Source organism: Triticum urartu, chromosome 6A (assembly GCF_056163025.1).
Source record: "Triticum urartu cultivar PI428250 chromosome 6A, HENAU_Tu73, whole genome shotgun sequence".
In the NCBI taxonomy this organism is placed as follows: Eukaryota; Viridiplantae; Streptophyta; class Magnoliopsida; order Poales; family Poaceae; genus Triticum; species Triticum urartu.
The window spans coordinates 358,205,552-358,227,843 of NC_141878.1; the positions used below are offsets into that span (position 1 = coordinate 358,205,552).

At 43.7% G+C, this 22,292-nt stretch overlaps 1 pseudogene; it reads right to left on the reverse strand.

Moving 5' to 3' along the window:
• The window catches only part of LOC147965234 (protein FAR1-RELATED SEQUENCE 5-like), a 39,879-nt pseudogene that overhangs the window by 14,111 nt on the left and 3,476 nt on the right, over nt 1-22,292 (reverse strand).

Sequence of the window (22,292 nt, forward strand, 5' to 3'; positions counted from 1 at the left end):
TCTTACAACAATAGTTATCAAACCAGTTTAAAGATGGCCCATTTCGAAGCTTTGTACGGAAGGAGGTGCAGGACACCGCTGTCATGGGACGAAGTTGGAGACCGCCAGTTGTTTGGACCTGACTTGATTAAAGAGTCTGAACAGAAGGTGAAGTTGATTCGCGATAGGCTCAAGGTAGCCCAGTCCAGACAGAAGAGTTATGTGGATTCTAAACGCAAGGAGACGGTTTACGAAGTTGGAGATAGAGCTTATCTTCGAGTATCTCCACTTCGTGGAACAAAGCGTTTTGGAGTTAAAGGGAAGTTAGCACCACGATTTGTAGGACCATATCGAGTTTTGGAGCCTATGGGAGAAGTAGCCTACAAGTTGGAATTGCCCGAAGGATTGTCAGGAGTTCATGATGTGTTCCACATTTCCCAGTTGAAGAAGTGTCATGCGGAGATGGCTGACATACCATTGAGAGATACAGTGCCTTTGGAAACTATTCAGTTGGATAACGATTTGACCTACGAGGAGAAACTAATTAAGATCCTCGAGTTTGCCAACCGAGTTACTCGCAGCAAGGTTATCAAGTTTTGCAAAGTTCAGTGGAGCCACCACACGGAGGATGAGGCCACCTAGGAGCGAGAGGAAGATTTGCTCAAAGACCACCCTCACCTATTTTCTAGCCAACCCGAATCTCGAGGGCGAGATTCATCTTAAGGGGGGTAGGTTTGTAACATCCCAAATTTTCAATTTGGAATGTTATACATTAGATCATCATGCATATCATATTTTATTTTGCATTTTGGTTGATCCTAGAAATTCTACGCAACTCAATGACCCACGGAGAGAGTTGGGGATTTCGTTATTTTCATATTTGAGTTTTCTCAAATTTTGAGAATAGGATCATTTGATTTTGTTTATTTTATCATCAATTATTTCTAATACAAAAATATGAGAGAGGGAATAAAATGACTTTCCCAAAATAAAGAAATATTAAGGATTTAATAATAAAATCAAATAAGATTTTATTTCGGAGTTTTTCGGTGTTTTATTTGAATTTAGGAAAAAAAGTGCGTTTTTCAAAATTGCATTTAGGTCCCAAATAAATGTTCACCTTGTGCGGCTTGATTTTAGAAGCCCGTGAAAATTTATTTCGGAATTTTTGGAGTCCGTTTAGTATTTCTTTTTATTTTTATTACGAGCGGAATAATTAAAAAAACGAACCGACTTAACGGGCCGTGTCCGACCTGGACACCGACCGGGAGGCCTTTATAAGCCGAGGCCCGGCCCCGGGGGGAAACCCTAAAGCGCCCTAAGCCGCCGCCGCCGCCGGATCCCGCCGCCGAGGTTCGTCGCGCCTCATTTTCCGTGCCGAAAAAAAAATTCGGCGTTCGTCGTTTTTCTTTTTCTCGGATTAAATCCGCGATTTTTTTGATCGCGATTCCTGATCCGATTTTCGTTTTAGTATAACTTTTCGCTCGTTTATCGGAATCAGGCGATTCAAGCGCCTAGAGATTTGTCTCAAAACCCTCTATCCGTTTAACCAACTTAAACAAGATTTTGCTACTATAAAATTTGCCCTAGATCCAGATTACTAGAACAAAGTTGTTTTCTTTCGCCGTTTGATTTTTGTTGCTTCGTTCGATTTGATTCTTTTTGCCAACCGGAGTTCTTAAGTTGAATCTTTTGGTTAGATCTCTTATTTGAGTTTTACCTGTGCATTAGATGAGTACTTATTGTATGCTTGTTTGTTTGTCTGCGATAGAGTACCCGGAGTGCGCCGCGTGTTACTTCGAATCGTTAGGTTTCGCGGATCATCAGCAAGGCAAGTAACACTTTGATCATACCTTTTCTACTACCCAGTTTTATTGCATTAGATCAATCCTCACATATTGCATGATTAGGATCTAATTAAATTGTGGGATGGGAAGTAGATGAGGTAGTACCTATTACCTGTTATTATCAAACCTTTGGGAGTTACTTCTACGTTTGCTTATTATGCCATGCTATGCTAGTAGACGTGGATTGGGTGAGTGATATCCATGACAGATATGAGATTGCTAATTAATGGTTTATCTAAGGTGGCAACTTAAACACACATCTGGGTGGATTGAGGCACCTGGGTATTCCAGGACTTGTCTGTTTTCTTTTGGACCGCCACCCAGGCTCAAAGGGATCATGAGACTATTCATACTAGAAATTTCCGTGTGCAGCCACAAGCTATTATGGGCTCTAGCATAGTTGACTAAGTTGTGCGAACTCTTACAGTGGTAGACTAGCAGATGTAGGGGATGTAGGTGGTACGGTCTACCCGATCGTAAGGTGCTAGCGCTTCTGAAAGACTATGTCTTGGTTATCCGTCTTCTCAAACACCCTGTAGTGCGAGAAACCAAACGGAGGTGATCGAGTCTTGTGGGGAAAGTGCGCAAACCTCTGCAGAGTGTAATAAACTAATCATGGTTAGCCGTGTCCCCGGTTATGGACATCTTGAGTATCTAGTACCTGGATTTTCATGTGAATCTCAACATGTTACTCTAAATTAATTTTGTTGGGTTATGTTTAATGATGATGCTTAATTGGGATTGAGAATGCTGTCAACCATTCTCAATGTTAAACAACCACCATGGTAGTAATTAAATTTTATTCCTTTGAAGTAGGGAAAAATTGGCCTTACGCAAAACTGTAACCATAGAGCTTTCCACCAGCCAAATATGCATATAGTATAGCTGTTTCATTCCATTATTCTCTATGTGTTACCTTGCCAGCATATTCCATGTGCTGACCCGTTCTCGGGCTGCAACGTTAATGTTGCAGACTTTTCAGACGACGATTAAGGAGTTTTTAGGTCGTGGTTCTATACTCAGTGATGCCGTTGGAGTTGATGGACTCACTTATCTTCCAAGCCTTCCGCTGTTATCGTTATTAGATGGCCTTAAGCCATATTTATTGTAATAAGTTCTCTTTTGAGACACTCGATGTAATAAGTGTGTGATTGCTACTCTGCTATAAATCCTCCGAGTACTATGTGGTCTCAGCATTACTGATCCAGGGATGACACCGGAGCACAGAGATCAGACTGTTTGAGGTCTGGTCGCTACAACTTGACGAAGATATGTGCATTACAACCACATCGCATGGTCGTAACCTTATGACTTTTCAGTGATGGATCTTTAATATCCTTGCTTTTCTGAAACACGAAACCTTCCCTACTGCACATGAAACACTTTGTCCGGACAACGTCCTTGTTCAACTTTTTTTGTTGTCCAACATGAACTCCAAAACCCACTTGATGTGCATAGGGCTTGTAGAACTCCTCCACAGCCTCGAGCCCTTCAAATCTCATCCCTGCTTTAGGTTTCAGTTTCTCGTCACATCTCAGTGTAAAAGCTGAGCACTGAAACATAAATAATAAATAATAGTAAGCATCGTCATGCATAATTCTCTTAAGTTGAAAAATAGCATGGCGAAGGTAAGTTTGTTAAACTCACAAATAGAGGAATGTTGGCTTTCTTTCTCAGCGTAGCAAATTCTTCCTCATTTACTTCATCATGCGAGCTATTGCCCAATCCCATAGCTGCACATGCATCTACGTTATAAGTCATCCAAATCTAGACAACAAGTATACATGCACAGCGCACGCAAATATTTACTTCTTTTCAATGTGTCACCTGAAGCCCCATGTCTTGTACTGAAGCACAGTTCATGTTCTGTAGTTGTAGCACTTTGGACGACCACATCAAGGCATGTGAGATGGGTTTGCTGACAGCTAGATGCGGAGGCAAATGCAGAGTAGCCTCTTGGTTTACGGAAGGAGGGTGAGCAGGTTCCTTCCGTTGAAGTCGAAGCAGCTTCCATAGCAGCAGTAGCCGGCTTAAAGGGGTATCAAGACTATCAAAGCTTAAAGGGGTATGGAAAGGATAAGTGGTGAGGTTTCAGCAGTGACTAAGCAATGTATGGTGGCTAACTCATGAGTACAAGAGTAAGATGAGAAACTACGCAAACGGTCGTAAACTAGTGATGATCAATAAGCAATCCTGAACTACTTATGTTCAAACATAACTCAACTGTGTTATCCTCTCGAACATCCCCGAAAAGAGATAGTCACGGTTACGCAACGCGGTTTGTGTATTTTAAAAGAGTTTACTTCAAGTCCTCTACAACCGAATATTAACAAATTCCCATCTGCCACATAACCGCAGGCACGGCTCTCGAAAGTTTAAACCCTGCAGGGGTGTCCAAACTTAGCCCATGACAAGCTCACGATCCACGGAGACAATCCTCCATCGCGAGACACCCGATCAGACTCGGAATCCCGGTGCACAAGACATTTTCACAATGGTAAAAACAAACCAGCAAGACCTCCCGATGTGCCGACAAATCCCGATAGGAGCTGCACATATCTCATTCTCAGGGCTCACCAGATGGGCCAAACATCGGGTTGGCTGGGACCCTGGTTGCCCAGGGGGCGCCGGACACTCGAAGGAGCACTAGCCCAGGGGATTGATTAAAAGTCCACGGGGCCCAGCAAGTCCATATGCAAGTTTTTAGTTGTTATTAGGCAAATGGTAAAACCAATGTTGGGCCTTGATGGAAGAGTTTTATTCAAAGCGAACTATCAAGAGGGCCCCATACCCCTCATCGTGTTAGGGACACAAAATCAAGGAACATAACATGGTTATGACGAAAACTAGGGCGGCAAGAGTGGACCAAAACACTAGGCACAAGGCCGAGCCTTCCACCCTTTACCAAGTATATAGATGCATTAATTAAACAACAGATATTGTGATATCCCATGATATCCATGTCCCAACATGAAACAACCTGCAACTGCACCTGCAACTAGCAACACTATAAGAGGGGCTGAGCAAGCAGTAACATAGCCAAACAACGGTTTGCTAGGAAGGGTAAAAAGGTTAGAGGCTATCATGGTAATTTGAGAGGCTTGATAAACAAATGGTAGGTAGTGCGACATAGTGATAGCATCGAGACAACTAGCGTAGCAAAGATAGTAGTGAAATCCAAGGTGATAGTCATCTTGCCTGAAATCTCGCTAGGAAGAAGAACGAGTCCATGAAGAAGGCGAAGCCACGTAGACGAATGAATCCTCATGATCGCAACGAAACAGGGACTATCGACAAGGAGCACAACCGGAAAGAAGCAAACAACATGGTAAACACACAACACATAAACAAGACATGATGCTCAACAAAGTATGATGCATGACAAGGCTACATGATGCTACTCAAGGCAAGAGATGATGCATGCAAGAGAAACACATCAAGGCAAGTTTAAATGAGGCTGGAAACAACATATAACAATTCCAGTAAGTCCTGATATGCAAATTTTGAAATTGGTCCAGACCTGAACAAAACATTATGTTGAAGTTGTTAAACATCGAGTTAAAATGCACCAAGATGATCTACACGGTTTTCAAGACAAGTTACATATAAAATTCATTTAATTCGGAGCTACGGCCTAGAAGATATGAGCAAAACAAGTTAAACATGGCATTGGTGCAAAATGCATTCAAACAACATCACAAACACTCCAAAACATGGATGCAACAAGGTAACATGAAACTACATGCAAAACTAAGCAAGTTTCATATAGAGCATGCTCAAAACAGAGCAACGGTTCAACACATACACTCAATACAAGTTTCACTCACAATCTGCCCAAAACAGCAACTACGCACTTTGCAATCAAGGAAACAACATGCTACAGGTATCACATGGACACAAACTTGATATGCACTCCAAGTACAGGTTACATGCATAAAATAACATTAAGTTTCAAGTTCATAGTCATCAAGATTAAACCAAGATGATCAATGCAAAAGGCAACTTAATAACACATATTATGACAGCGAAAAACCGGGCATACATGTGAGCAAGAATAACATGTTGACATGTTGGAAGCATTAAACAAAGCTGATATAATGCAATATTATGGCAAACAAAAGCATGGCATTGAAGTACAGGTTAAACATGGCAAAACATCATTACTAAGCATCTCCATATGACCCATAGATCAATGGCAATCAACAAGACAAGATGCAACATGATATAAGCTGATTCTCACACTTGGAGGAAATCTAGGAATGCAAACAATGACATTATTATGCTGACTTTGGAGGCATATAACAGAAAGAATAACAAATTAAGTAATCATTCAAAAGACATGGACATGTAGTAGACATGATACACTTCAACTTAGTCCAAGGGCACAAGTTCATATGAAGCATGGAGTAATTACTATGATGCTTGCAAAAAGGAACATGTTGTTAATAGGATGACAGATTTAGCATGATGGCAACTTGAGAGCAAAAATGAGACAAGCTACAGCAAGTTATTTTTGGGTGTCGTGGCAGAAATTTAAAATTTTCTATGCATCACCAAGATCAATCTATGGAGTAATCTAGCAACGAGGGGAAGGGGAGTGCATCTACATACCCTTGTAGATTGCTAAGCGGAAGCGTTGCAAGAACACGGATGAAGGAGTTGTACTCGCAGCGATTCAGATCGCGGTTGATTCCGATCTAAGCGCCGAACAACGGCGCCTCCGCGTTCAACACACCTGCGGCCCGGTGACGTCTCCTACACCTTGATCCAGCAAGGGGAGAAGGAGAGGTTGGGGAAGACTCCATCCAGCAGCAGCACGACGGCGTGGTGGTGGTGGAGGAGCGTGGGACTCCAGCAGGGCTTCGCCAAGCACTACGAGAGACGAGGAGGGAGAGGGGTAGGGCTGCGCCAAGAGAGAGATCGAATCGTGTGTTGGGCAGCCCCCATACCTCAAGTATATATAAGGGGAGGGGAGGGGGTGCGGCAGCCCCTGATCCCATCTAGGGTGGCGGCCACAAGGGGGAGAGGGGGAGGCGCACCTGGGGTGGGCCTTAGGGCCCATCTGCCCTAGGGTTTGCCCCCCTCCCCTCTTGGAGGCGCCTTGGGCTTTGGTCGGAGGCGCCCCAGCCCAACTAGGGGCTGGTCCCTTCCCACTATTGGCCCATGTAGGCCTCCGGGGCCGGTGGCCCCTCCCGGTGGACCCCCGGACCCCTCCGGTGGTCCCGGTACACTACCGGTGATGTCCGGAACACTTCGAGTGGCCAAAACCATACTTCCTATATATCAATATTTACCTCTGGACCATTCCGGAACTCCTCGTGATGTCTGGGATCTCATCCGGGACTCCGAACAACATTCGGTAACCGCGTAGATACTTTCCCTATAAACCCTAGGGTCATCGAACCTTAAATGTGTAGACCCTACGGGTTCGGGAGTCATGCAGACATGGCCGAGACAACTCTCCGGTCAATAACCAACAGCGGGATCTGGATACCCATGTTGGCTCCCACTTGCTCCACGATGATCTCATCGGATGAACCACGATGTGAAGGATTCAATCAATCCCGTATATAATTCCCTTTGTCTATCGGTACAATACTTGCCCAAGATTCAATCGTCGGTATCCCGATACCTTGTTCAATCTAGTTACCGGCAAGTCTCTTTACTCATTCCGTGACACATCATCCCATGATCAACTCCTTGGTCACATTGTGCACCTTATGATGATGTCCTACCGAGTGGGCCTAGAGATACCTCTCCGTTTACACGAGTGACAAATCCCAGTCTCGATTCGTGCCAACCCAACAGACACTTTCGGAGATACCCATAGTGCACCTTTATAGCCACCCAGTTACGTTGTGACGTTTGGCACACCCAAAGCACTCCTACGGTATCCGGGAGTTGCACAATCTCATGGTCTAAGGAAATGATACTTGACATTAGAAAAGCTTTAGCATACGAACTACACGATCTTGTGCTAGGCTTAGGAATGGGTCTTGTCCATCACATCATTCTCCTAATGATGTGATCCCGTTATCAAAGACATCCAATGTCCATGGTCAGGAAACCGTAACCATCTATTGATCAACGAGCTAGTCAACTAGAGGCTTCCTAGGGACATGGTGTTGTCTATGTATCCACACATGTATCTGAGTTTCCTATCAATACAATTCTAGCATGGATAATAAATGATTATCATGAACAATGAAATATAATATAATAATAACTAATTTATTATTGCCTCTAGGGCATATTTCCAATAGTTTCCCACTTGCACTAGAGTCAATAATCTAGTTCACATCGCCATGTGATTAACACTCACAGGTCACATCGCCATGTGACCAACATCCAAAGAGTTTACTAGACTCAATAATCTAGTTCACATCACTATGTGATTAACACTCAATAAGTTCTGGGTTTGATCATGTTATACTTGTGAGAGAGGTTGTAGTCAACGGGTCTGCAATATTCAGATCCCTATGTATTTCGCAAAACTTTATGTCATAACGTAGATGCTGCTACCACGTTCCACTTGGAGCTACTCCAAATTGTTGATCCATTATACGTATCCGTTATCTCTACTCAGAGCTATCCGAATAGGTGTTAAGCTTGCATCGACGTAACTCTTTACGTCGAACTCTTTATCACCTCCATAACTGAGAAACATTTCCTTATTCCTCTAAGGATAATTTTGACCGCTATCTGGTGATCCACTCCTAGATCACCTTTGTACCCTCTTGCCAAACATGTGGCAAGGCACACATCAGGTGCGGTACTCACCATGGCATACCGTATAGAGCCTATGACAAAAGCATAGGGGACGACCTTCGTCCTTACTCTTTCTTCTGACATGGTCAATCTTCGAGTCTTACTCAACTTCACACCTTACAACTCAGGTAAGAACCCCTTCTTTGACTGATCTATTTTGAATTCATTCAAAAACATGTCAAGGTGTGCGTTCTTTGAAAGTATCATCAGGCGTCTTGATCTATCTCTATAGATCTTGATGCCCAATATGTATGCAGCTTTATCCAGGTCTTCCTTTGAAAAACACTCTTCAAACAACCGTTTATGCTTTCCAGAAATTCTAAATTATTTCGAATCAGCAATATGTCATCCACATATACTTATCAGAAATGTTGTAGTGCTCCCACTCACTTTCTTGTAAATACAAGTTTCTAGCAAACATTGTATAAACCTAAAAGCTTTGATCACTCCATCAAAGCATATATTCCGACTCCGAGATGCTTGCTCTAGTCCATAGAAGGATTGCTGGAGCCAGCATATCTTTTAGCATCCTTAGGATCGACAAAACCTTTTATTGTATCACATACAACTTTTTCTTACAAAAACTGGTAAGAAAATTTGTTTTGGACATCCATCTGTCAGATTTCATAATCGAAAAATATAGCTAATGCTAACATGATTTCGACGGACTTAAGCATCACTACGGGTGAGAAATTCTCATCGTAGTCAACTCGTTGAACTTGTGAAAAGACCCTTTCCCACAAGTAGAGCTTCATAGACGGTAACATTGCCGCCCTCATCCGTCTTCTTCTTAAAGATCCATTTATCTCAATGGCTTGCCGATCATCGGGCAAGTCCACCAAAGTCCATACTTTGTTCTGATACATGGATCCTATCTCGGATTTCATGGCTTCTAATCATTTGTCGAAATACGGGCCCACCATCGCTTCTCCATTACTCGTAGGTTCATTGTTGTCTAACAACATGATATCTAAGACAGGATTACCGTACCACTCAGGAGTAGTACATATCTTGTCGACCTACAAGGTTTGATAGCAACTTGATCCGAAGCTTCATGATCACTATCATTAACTTCCTATTCAACAGACGTAGGCGCCACAGAAACTCATAAAGTTCGACAACCTCATAAAGGTTCGACAACCTCATAAAGTTCTATCTTCCTCCCACTCAATTCTTTCGAGAGAAACTCCTTCTCGAGAAAGGACCCATTCTTAGCGACAAACAATTTGCCCTCGGATCTGAGATAGAAGGTATACCCAACTGTCACCTTTCGGTATCCTATGAAGATGTGTTTGTCCGCTTTTGGGTTCGAGCTTCTCCGGCTGAAGCCTTAAGCATCGCATCCCCAAACATTAAGAAACGACAACTTTGGTTTCTTGCCAAAACAATGTTCATATGATGTCGTCTCAACGGACTTAGATGGTGTCCTATCTAAAGTGAATGCAGCTGTCTCTAACACATAACCTCAAAATGAAAATGGTAGATTGGTAAGAGACATCATAGATCGCACCATATCTCATAGGGTTCGATTACGACGTCCGGACACACCATTACCTTGTGGTGTTCCAGGTGGCTTCAACTGTGAAACAATTCACAATGTCTTAAGTGTTTGCCAAACTCATAACTCAGAAATTCTCATTGATCAGATCGTAGGAATTTGATCTTCTTGTTATGATGATTCTTAACTTCACTCTGATATCGCTTGAACTTTTCAAACGTTTCAGACTTGTGCTTCATTAAGTAAATATACCTATATCTACTCAAATCGTCAGTGAAGATGAGAAAATAGCGATATCCACCGCACGCTTCAATTCTCATTGGATCACGCGCATCAGCATGTATGATTTCCAATAAGTCACTTGCCCATTTCATTGTACCTGAAAATGGGGTCTTAGTCATCTTGCCCATGAGGCATGGCTCGCATGTGTCAAGCGATTCAAAATCAAGTGACTCCAAACATCCATCGACATGGAGTTTCTTCATGCATCTTACGCCAATATGACCTAAGCGGCAGTGCCACAAGAAAGTGGTACTATCATTATTAACTCTACATCTTTTGGCGTGAACATGTGTATTACCACGACCGAGATTCAATGAACCATTCACATAGGGTGCATGACCATGAAAGGTATTATTCATGTAAACAGAATAACCATTATTCTCTAACTTAAATGAATAACCGTATTGCAATGAACATGATCTAATCATATTCATGCTCAACGTAGACACCTGATAACATTTATCTAGGTTCAATACTAATCCCGAAGGCAGATGGAGCATGCGATGGTGATCTCATCAACTTTGGAAACACTTCCAACACACATCGTCACCTCGCCCTTAGCCAGTCTCCGTTTAGTCCGTAGCTTTTGCTTCAAGTCACCAATAATAGTAACTGAACCGGTATCCAATACCCAGGTGCTACCAGGAGTAAGTGAGGTACACATTAATAACACGTATATACTTTGTTGAAGTTGCCAACCTTCTTATCTACCATGCATTTGGGGTAATTCCGCTACCAGTGACCGTTCCCCTTACAATAGAAGCACTTAGTCTCGGGTTTGGGTTCAACCTTGGGTTCCTTCACTGAAGCGGCAATTGGTTTGCCATCCATGAAGTTTCCCTTCTAGCCCTTGCCCTTCTTGAAACCAGTGGTCTTGTTAAACCATCAACACTTGATGCTCCTTCTTGATTTCTACCTTTTGCGGTCTTAAGTTCCGCGAATAGCTCCGGGATCAACTCCATCCCTTGCATGTCATAGTTCATCACGAAGATCTAGTAGCTTAGTGATAGTGGCTAGAGAACTCTATCAATCACTATCTTATCTGGAAGTTTAACTCCCACTTGATTTAAGTGATTGTAGCACCAAGACATTCTGAGCACATGCTCACTAGCTGAGCTATTCTCCTCCATCTTGTTGGCAAAAGAACTTGTCAGAGGTCTCACACCTCTCAACACGGGCATGAGCCTGAAATCCCAATTTCAGCTCTTGGAACATCTCATATGTCTTATGGCGTTCAAAATGTCATTGGAATCCCGATTCTAAGACGTAAAGTATGGTGCACTAAACTGTCAAGTAGTCATCAGGATGTGTCTGTCAGGTGTTCACAACATCCACAGACGATGTTGGAGGGGTTGGCACACCGAGCGGTGCATCAAAGACATAAGCCTTATGTGTAGCAGTGAGGACACTCCTCAGACTACGGACCCAGTCCGCATCATTTCTTACAATATCTTTCAACTTGGTCTTTCTCTAGGAACGTATTGAAACAGGGAGCTACAACGTGAGCTATTTATCTACAACATATTTGCAAAGATAATTTAGACTATGTTCATGATAATTAAGTTCATCTAATCAAATTATTTAATGAACTCCCACTCAGATTGACATCCCTCTAGTCATCTAAGTGAAACATGATCCGAGTCAACTAGGCCGTGTCCGATCATCACGTGAGACGGACTAGTCAACATCGGTGAACATCTTCATGTTGATCGTATCTTCTATACGACTCATGCCCGACCTTTCGGTCTTCCGTGTTCCGAGGCCATGTCTGTACATGCTAGGCTCGTCAAGTCAACCTAAGTGTATTGCGTGTGTAAATTTGGCTTACACCCGTTGTATTCGAACGTTAGAATCTATCACACCCGATCATCACGTGGTGCTTTGAAACAACGAACCTTCGCAACGGTGCACAGTTAGGGGGAACACTTTCTTGAAATTATTGTGAGGGATCATCTTATTTAAGCTACCGTCGTTCTAAGCAAATAAGATGTAAAACATGATAAACATCACATGCAATCAAATAGTGACATGATATGGCCAATATCATTTTGCTCCTTTTGATCTCCATCTTCGGTGCGCCATGATCATCATCGTCACCGGCATGACACCATGATCTCCATCATCATGACCTCCATCATCGTGTCTTCATGAAGTCATCTCGTCAACTATTACTTCTACTACTATGGCTAACGGTTTAGAAATAAAGTAAAGTAATTACATGACGCTTAAGTTGACACGCAGGTCATAAATAAATTAAGACAACTCCTATGGCTCCTACCGGTTGTCATACTCATCGACATGCAAGTCGTGATTCCTATTACAAGAACATGATCAATCTCATACATCACATATATCATTCATCACATCCTTTTGGCCATATCACATCACACGGCATAAGCTGCAAAAACAAGTTAGACGTCCTCTAATTGTTGTTGCAAGTTTTTACGTGGCTGCTATAGGTTTCTAGCAAGAACATTTCTTACCTACGCCAAAACCACAATGTGATATGCCAATTTCTATTTACCCTTCGTAAGGACCCTTTTCATCGAATCCGATCTGACTAAAGTGGGAGAGACAGACACCCGCTAGCCACCTTATGCAACTAGTGCATGTTAGTCGGTGGAACCAGTCTCACGTAAGAGTACGTGTAAGGTCGGTCCGGGCCGCTTCATCCCACGATGCCGCCGAATCAAGATAAGACTAGTAACGGCAAGTAAATTTAAAAAATCGACGCCCACAACAACTTGTGTTCTACTCGTGCATAGAAACTACGCATAGACCTAGCTCATGATGCCACTATTGGGGATCGTGGCAGAAATTTAAAATTTTCTACGCATCACCAAGATCAATCTATGGAGTAATCTAGCAACGAGGGGAAGGGGAGTGCATCTACATACCCTTTTAGATCGCTAAGCGGAAGCGTTGCAAGAACGCAGATGAAGGAGTCGTACTCGCAGCGATTCAGATCACGGTTGATTCCGATCTAAGCGTCGAACAACAGCGCCTCCACGTTCAACACACCTGCAGCCCGGTGATGTCTCCTACGCCTTGATCCAGCAAGGGGAGAAGGAGAGGTTGGGGAAGACTCCGTCCAGCAACAGCACGACAGCGTGGTGGTGGTGGAGGAGTGCAGGACTCCAGCAGGGCTTCGCCAAGAACTACGAGAGACGAGGAGGGAGAGGGGTAGGGCTGCGCCAAGAGAGAGATCGAATCGTGTGTTGGGCAGCCCCCATACCTCAAGTATATATAAGGGGAGGGGAGGGGGCTGCGCCCCCTCTAGGGTTCCCACCCCAAGGGGTGCGGCAGCCCCTGATCCCATCTAGGGTGGCGGCCACAAGAGGGAGAGGGGGAGGCGCACCTGGGTGGGCCTTAGGGCCCATCTGCCCTAGGGTTTGCCCCCCTACCCTCTTGGAGGCGCCTTGGGCTTTGGTGGGAGGCGCCCCAGCCCACCTAGGGGCTGGTCCCTTCCCACTATTGGCCCATGTAGGCCTCCGGGGCCGGTGGACCCCCGGACCCCTCCGGTGGTCCCGGTACACTACCGGTGATGTCCGGAACACTTCCGGTGGCCAAAACCATACTTCCTATATATCAATCTTTACCTCCGGACCATTCCGGAACTCCTCGTGATGTCTGGGATCTCATCCGGGACTCCAAACAACATTCGGTAACCGCGTACATACTTTCCCTATAAACCCTAGCGTCATCGAACCTTAAGTGTGTAGACCCTACAAGTTCGGGAGTCATGCAGACATGGCCGAGACAACTCTCCGGTCAATAACCAACAGCGGTATCTGGATACCCATGTTGGCTCCCACATGCTCCACGATGATCTCATCGGATGAACCATGATGTCAAGGATTCAATCAATCCCGTATACAATTCCCTTTGTCTATCGGTACGATACTTGCCCGAGATTCGATCATCGGTATCCCGATACCTTGTTCAATCTCGTTACCGGCAAGTCTCTTTACTCGTCCGTAACACATCATCCCGTGATCAACTCCTTGGTCACATTGTGCACATTATGATGATGTCCTACCGAGTGGGCCCAGAGATACCTCTCCGTTTACACGGAGTGACAAATCCCAGTCTCGATTCGTGCCAACCCAACAGACACTTTCGGAGATACCCGTAGTGCACCTTTATAGCCACCCAGTTACGTTGTGACGTTTGGCACACCCAAAGCCCTCCTACGGTATCCGGGAGTTGCACAATCTCATGGTCTAAGGAAATGATACTTGGCATTAGAAAAGCTTTAGCATACGAATTACACGATCTTGTGCTAGGCTTAGGATTGGGTCGTGTCCATCACATCATTCTCCTAATCATGTGATCCCGTTATCAAAAGACATCCAATGTCCATGGTCAGGAAACCGTAACCATCTATTGATCAACGAGCTAGTCAACTAGAGGCTTACTAGGGACATGGTGTTGTCTATGTATCCACACATGTATCTGAGTTTCCTATCAATACAATTCTAGCATGGATAATAAACGATTATCATGAACAATGAAATATAATATAATATAATAATAACTAATTTATTATTGCCTCTAGGGCATATTTCCAACAGTTATATGGAAACCAAGGGCCTGGCATCAAAGTACACATAACAAGGAGCAAATAACATCAAGGCATCATATACATATGACTCATGGACTAGTGGGAACCGTCAAGACAAGATTGAATGTTGTAATAGTTTCAGCAAGTGTAAAAACGCAACATCAACATAGCATGTTTGCAAGCTTGGAACAGAGGTCATATTAAGTCTAAAATTAACAAATTTAGAATGTGGACAAATTACTCATGTCATACTTCAAAACATGTAATGGAAGCATCTCCAAAAGAGGCATAGATCAAACAATAACAAGCTCACAACATGGCATCATGAAGTTAATAGAAAACTGGAACATCATATAAGCATGTTCATGGCAATGTAAACATATGCTACAGGACATATATGAGTCTTCAAATGGAATGACATAATATACAATAACATGGACTTCAAAACATGTGAACTAGGCATCTCCAGATTAGGCATGGAATTGATGGTAGCATCAAGTTAATATGGCAACATACTGTAACAGTTGCAGACTTAGCAAAAATCACTAAGTCTCAGAAATCAGCAACATCAAGTAGCACACTTCAAAAGCTTGTGCTAGTCACCACAAGGCACATAAAATACATGGATTGCACCACTGTCAAGATGGCATGAAAATGCTCCTAAAACATGTAGACATGATGCACAAAAGATCAACACACAAAATGCAATGAAAAAGATAAAATAGCAAGTTATCACAATTTCAGCAGGTGTATCATTTAGCACTTTTGCAACGATGTTTAAGGCATCAATATGGACATTAACATGCATCAAAAAGACACTAGCATGTAGATAACTTAGAGATAAATATTTCGATATATCATACACTCAATTTGGACACACAGGCACAAAGTTGTACCACTCACAAATATGGAACATGATATAGTTTTCTGGGGACTTAGCAAAAAACGGAGGGGCTCACATTGGGCCACTGGGCCAGAAGGTGAGGCAGGTCGGACGAGGCGGAGCTGGGCCGGGCGAGGCCGGCCCACGTGAGGCAGAGGAGGCCCACGAGGAGTGAGTGGGCGAGGCGCTGCCTCCTCCTCGTGCCCGAGGCACGAGCGGACTCAAGGCGGCGACGGCGACGCCATGGCGATGGCAAGTGGAGTAGGGAGGCCGGTGGCGAGGGGAACAAGCGGAGGTGGTGCATCCAGAGTGGGGGATGCCAAATACAGCGAAGGTCGAGCGTGGGTTGGCGCTAGGGCACGCGGGCGCACGCGAGGAAGGACGGCGGCGGTGGCGAGCTCCGGCGGCCGGTGCACAGACGGACCGCGATGGCAGGTCGCCAGCGGGAGGTGCGAGGAGGCGGAGCTCACGTGCGATCGGGATCGGGCGGCGGGGCACGGGCCGGATCTGGCCTCATCGGGCCCGTGCGGTGGGAGGCGTTGACCGACGGTGGGGTTGGCGACATGGCGCCCGTGGAGTAGCTCGGGGTGGCGGCGGCGATGATGTGTTGGCCTCTGATTGGTCGAAACACGTGGCGGCTGGACATGTCCGGCGAGGGTGGACATGTCCGGCGGTGCAAGGAAGAGGAAGGCTAGGGTTTGTCCGCGAATTTCGGGGGGAGGGGTGTTTATATAGGTAGAGGGAGCTAGGAGAGTCCAAATGAGGTACGGTTTTCGCCCTCATGATCGTGATCCAACGATGGAGAGCATGGAGGGGGTTTAGATGGGCTAGTGGGCTGTTATGGAGGGGTGCTGGGCTGCAAAGAGAAGGGGGGTTTCGGTCAACGCGGTTAACCATTGGGGCATCAAACAACCTCCAAATGGAACGAAATTTGATAGGTGGTCTACCGGTGATATACCAAGACCACTCGACAAATCTCGGCCCACTCCAAGAATGTTTTTCTCCCTCTCACGAAACAAGGTCTGAGAGGTGCAACGGGTGCATGGTAGAGTGTCGGATTTCGAAATGGACAACGGAGAAGTGACCGTATGCAAGAGATGAACATGAATGCAAATGAGATGCACATGATGATATGGCAAAGGTGCAACACGCAAGCAAATAACATGGCAATGATAGTGAATAACTAGGAGACACCTGGCGCATCGGGCTCGGGGCATTACAACTCTCCTCCACTAACAAGAGATCTCGTCCCGATATCTTAGGACTGAGACAGAAGAAAAGAGGATGAGGTGAAACAAGAGCAAAGAGAGAAGATGAACAAAGTTAAGAGCACTCGGGTAGAAAAGAGGAACGACGATTATGACGAGAATCAAAAGCTCAAGCAACAAGATAGTCCTGAAACCACTCTGGTTAGAACAAGATAGAAAAGGAATAAGAACGAAATAATTAGGATAGCAACCCAGTTGAACATGGAATGGAATAGAACATGAACTTGACAAGATGTAACGATGCTCGACAAGAGGGATAACACAACGCCTCCGGAAGAATTGAAATAGTGGAATGAAAAGAATGGAGAAGAATATGACAACTTCTACCACCATCGAGTTTGAAAGGCATCCTTAGAAGGAAGGATTGAACGGAGTTGTTGGAAGAATCAACAACAAAAGAATAAGCTTGTTTTGGACTTATTGAAAACATCTCGAAATTATGAGGTGATAACCGGCCACAAACGGAAATGATTGAATAGCTGATAAGAACAAAGAAATGCAAAACTCCACTCCAAAAGAATACGGAGAATTAATTGCACTTCAAGATGTAAGAAGAAAGATAATTGAGCTCCAACAACAATCTTGATGAACACTTGAAGAACGAATTAAATCCTTACGAATCACCCTGAAGAACTCTGGTAACAAAAGGATGATGAGATCGAATTAAAGGATGAAAGAATAAGATTAAAAGCTTACGATGATTTAGATGGAGCTTCACGACGAGACAAGCGAGAAAAACTTGGAACTCCGGAAAGAAAAGATGAACAACTTAGAACCAAGAGATTATTCCTCACGAACAATCTTCGAAGGAAGGAATAAATCTACTTGATGAAGAAGAATAAGAATTATGTTATGCTTATCCTCCATCAATTAAATCGATGAGAAGCAATGGATTTGTATAATAGTTATTCTCATTGGAAAAGATTAAGGGGAGATATAGCATGAAATTTGGGAAGGTCTTCATGAACCACCGGTAGGATTGGAAAGAACGAATGAATTGATATGGTAAGAACGGGAGTGAAATTCTTAAACGAACCACCATGAGAATTTGAGATGAAGTAAGAGAATGAATCGCCGGAAGAATTAGAAAACGAGTGAAGATACTTGAGTGAATCAAGATGCAAGAGAAAGAAGAGATCGCGAACTAATTAGAGAATGCTTGAACGAAGCACAGGTACAAATATGGGAACGAACGAAGCTGAAAACTTGGAACAAAGGAATATTCTGACATGAAGGCCTCCGGATAATCAAAACTGAAAACAACCCTTGAAGTGCTCCGGATGAGTAAGAAAAGAATCGCACGATTGGAAACAATTTGAGACGATAACATGAAGTAGAACCACAAATCTTCAAGAGAACGGACCAAGATTTAGGAAAAAATCTCCTTTGGTCTTCAACGCTAAGAATGACAACGAGAACCCCCACCAAAATTGTTGAGGCACTCCGGGAGAATAAAAAGTGAAGAGGTTGAACCAACATGAAAGAATTCGAAAGCGATCTTGGAGAAGGCATATGACTGATGGAATCCATACTTACGTCATACTTCGGAAATAATTTGAGATAACACCGGGAAAAATTAGAAGAGTCAGGTAAGATCTTGTGAAAAGACCTATGGGTTAGGGCCCACTAAAAAGAAGCATCATTGGAAATTATTGTTTGAAAGAGAAATGATGCACCGGAACGACTGAAAGACTCGAATGAGGTGACAACCTCGAATTGATTGAATGCAAACATGAATCTTTTGAGATGTCTTCATCACTCTAGAATGATAAACTGGAGAGAGGCGAACAAGCAAAGGAAGCACTTGACTCGAGGAAAAGAATATGATCAACAACGAAAAACTTGAATTGAATCCACCGGAAAGAAAGCGAGAGGAACCATGATGAACTAGACGAGAAATCACCGGTTGAGACAATTGGGAACAGAATGAAGAGGCTCCGCACGAATGAAATTGCTGCTTGAATAGAGGCTCAGACTCCGGGAATAAAAGGGATGGGAGGGCGGGTAAAACAAAGGCAACTTGGAACAGGGAACTGACGAATAACTTGAAGAGAAAACATCGGTTGAAATACTTGAGGAAGGAATGCAAAGGCTTCGCACAAGTAGGATGGATACTCGATTACAGACTCTAGCTCCGAGAAGAAAAAGGGTGGGTGGGTGGGAAAAAGAAAGACAACTTCACACGGGGAAACAACGTCGTTGAGAAAGAACCGAGGACTGATCTTGCAAAAGACAAAGAGGATCGAATCAGCTTGAGGAGAAAACCACCAAATGAAAAGAGCTGACATCGCAACAAACGAACAACCAACTACGTGATCCTAAAAATTGAAGGGTAAGAGGAGTAATGAAAACACCTAAGACAAGATTTCTCACCAGAGCGACGAAGGGGCAGAGGAGTAAAAGAATTCCTACTCTCCGATATAACTAGACTCCAAAAAGTTTTTTTCTAGACTCAACAACGGCCAAATTATACTATCAAACAAGGGGGCTCCTATGGTCGGTCGAGGCTCTGATACCAACTTGTCACGCCCAATATCCGACACTATCTTAAAGGGACTCGAAGGTCCACCAAGGATAGAACCGCATATTGACACGCTTTTGCAAGGTGGATATCATTACATCGATCCATTACATAATAGATGGGGATACATACAAGACATACAAATGCCGCAAGAATACATCAATACATCATACATAGAACAACATCTGACTACGGGTGAAACACAAACAGAAGCTCAAACTACATCCACCCTGCTAGCCCACGCTGCCGACCAGGAACCTAACCCAAGATCGACGAAGAAGAAGAAGAAGAAGAAGAAGAAGAACTCCAAAACATGCAAACATCGCTCTCACGTCATGATCATTGCATTACCTGTACCTGCAACTGTTGGTGTAGTAATCTATGAGCCACGAGGACTCAGCAATCCCATTACCATGGGTATCAAGACTAGCAAAGCTTAAAGGGGTATGGAAAGGATAAGTGGTGAGGTTGCAGCAGCGACTAAGCAATGTATGGTGGCTAACTCACGAGTACAAGAGTAAGATGAACTACGCAAAAGGCCGTAAACTAGTAATGATCAATAAGTGATCCTGAACTACTTACGTTCAAACATAACCCAACCGTGTTCTCCTCTCAAACTTCCCCAAAAAGAGACAGTCATGGTTACGCAACGCGGTTGGTGTATTTTAAAAGAGTTTACTTCAAGTCCTCTACAACTAGATATTAACAAATTCCCATCTGCCACATAACCGCGGGCACGGCCCTCGAAAGTTTAAACCCTGCAGGGGTGTCCCAACTTAGCCCATGACAAGCTCACGATCCTCGAAGACAATCCTCCATCGCGGGACACCCGATCAGACTCGGAATCCCGGTGCACAAGACATTTTGCCAATAGTAAAACAAAACCAGCAATACCTCCCGATGTGTCGACAAATCCTGATAGGAGCCGCACGTATCTCGTTCTCAGCGCTCACCGGATGGGCAGACGTCGGGTTGGCTGAGACCCTGGTTACTAAGGGGGCGCCGGACATCGCCCGGTTTGGACCAACACTCGAAGGAGCACTGGCCCGGGGGGTTGATTAAAAATCCACGGGGGCCGGCAAGTCCCTATGCAAGTTTTTAGTTGTTATTAGGCAAATGGTAAAACCAATGTTGGGCCTTGATGGAACAATTTTATTCAAAGCGAACTGTCAAGAGGGCCCCATACCCCTCATCGTGTTAGGGATGAAAAATCAAGGAACATAACACCAGTATGATGGAAATCAGGGCGGCAAGAGTGGAACAAAACACCAGGCATAAGGCCGAGCCTTCCACCCTTTACCAAGTATATATATGCATTAATAAATAAGAGATATTGTCATATCCCATGATGTCCATGTCCCAACATGGAACAACCTGCAACTGCACCTGCAACTAGCAATGCTATGAGAGGGGCTGAGCAAGCGGTAACATAGCCAAACAACGGTTCGCTAGGAAGGGTAAAAAGGTTAGAGGCTATCATGATAATTTGGGAGGCTTGATAAACAAGTGGTAGGTAGCGCGACATAGCGATAGCATCGAGACAACTAGCATAGCACAGATAGTAGTGAGATACAAGGTGAAGGTCATCTTTCCTGAAATCCCACTAGAAAGAAGAATGAGTCCATGAAGAATATGAAGCCACGTAGACGAACGACTCCTCACAATCGTAACAAAACAGAAACTACCAAGAAGGAGCACAACCGGAAAGAAGCAAACAACATGGTAAACACACAACCAAGTATGATGCATGACAAGGCTACATGACGCTACTCATGGCAAGAGATGATGCATACAAGAGCAACACATCAAGGCAAGTTTAAATGAGGCTAAAAACAACATATAACAATTTCGATATGTCCTCATATGCAAATTTCAGAATTGGTCCAGAACTGAACAAAACATTATATTGAAGTTGTTAAACATCAATTTAAAATGCACCAAGATGATCTACACGGTTTTCTAGACAAGTTACATATAAAGTTCGTTTAATTCGGAGCTACGACCTAGAAGATATGAGCAAAACAAGTTAAACATGGCATTGGTGCAAAATGCATTCGAACAACATCACAAACACTCCAAAACATGGATGCAACAAGATAACATGAAACTATATGCAAAACTAAGCAAGTTTCATATAGAGCATGCTCAAAACGAAGCAACCGTTCAACACATACACTCAATACAAGTTTCACTCACAATCTGCCCAAAACAGCAACTAGGAACTTTGCAATCAAGGAAACAACATGCTACAGGTATCACATGGAGACAAACTTGATATGCACTCAAATTACAAGTTACATGCTTCAAATGACATTAAGGTTCAAGTTCATAGGAATTAGGATTAATCCAAGATGATCAATGCAAAAAGCAACTTAATGACACACATTATGACTTTGTCAAAAACAGGGCATACATGTGAGCAGGAATAACATGTTGACATGTTGGATGCATGAAACAAAGATGATATAGTGCATGGTCATGCCAAACAAAAGCATGGCATTAAAGTACGGGTCAATCATGGCAAAACATTATTAATAAGCATCTCCATATGACCCATAGATCAATGGCAATCAACAAGACAAGATGCAACATGATATAAGCTGATTCTCAGACTTAGAGGAAATCTGGAAATGCAAACAATAGCATTATGATGCTGACTTTGGAGGCACATAACAGCAAGCA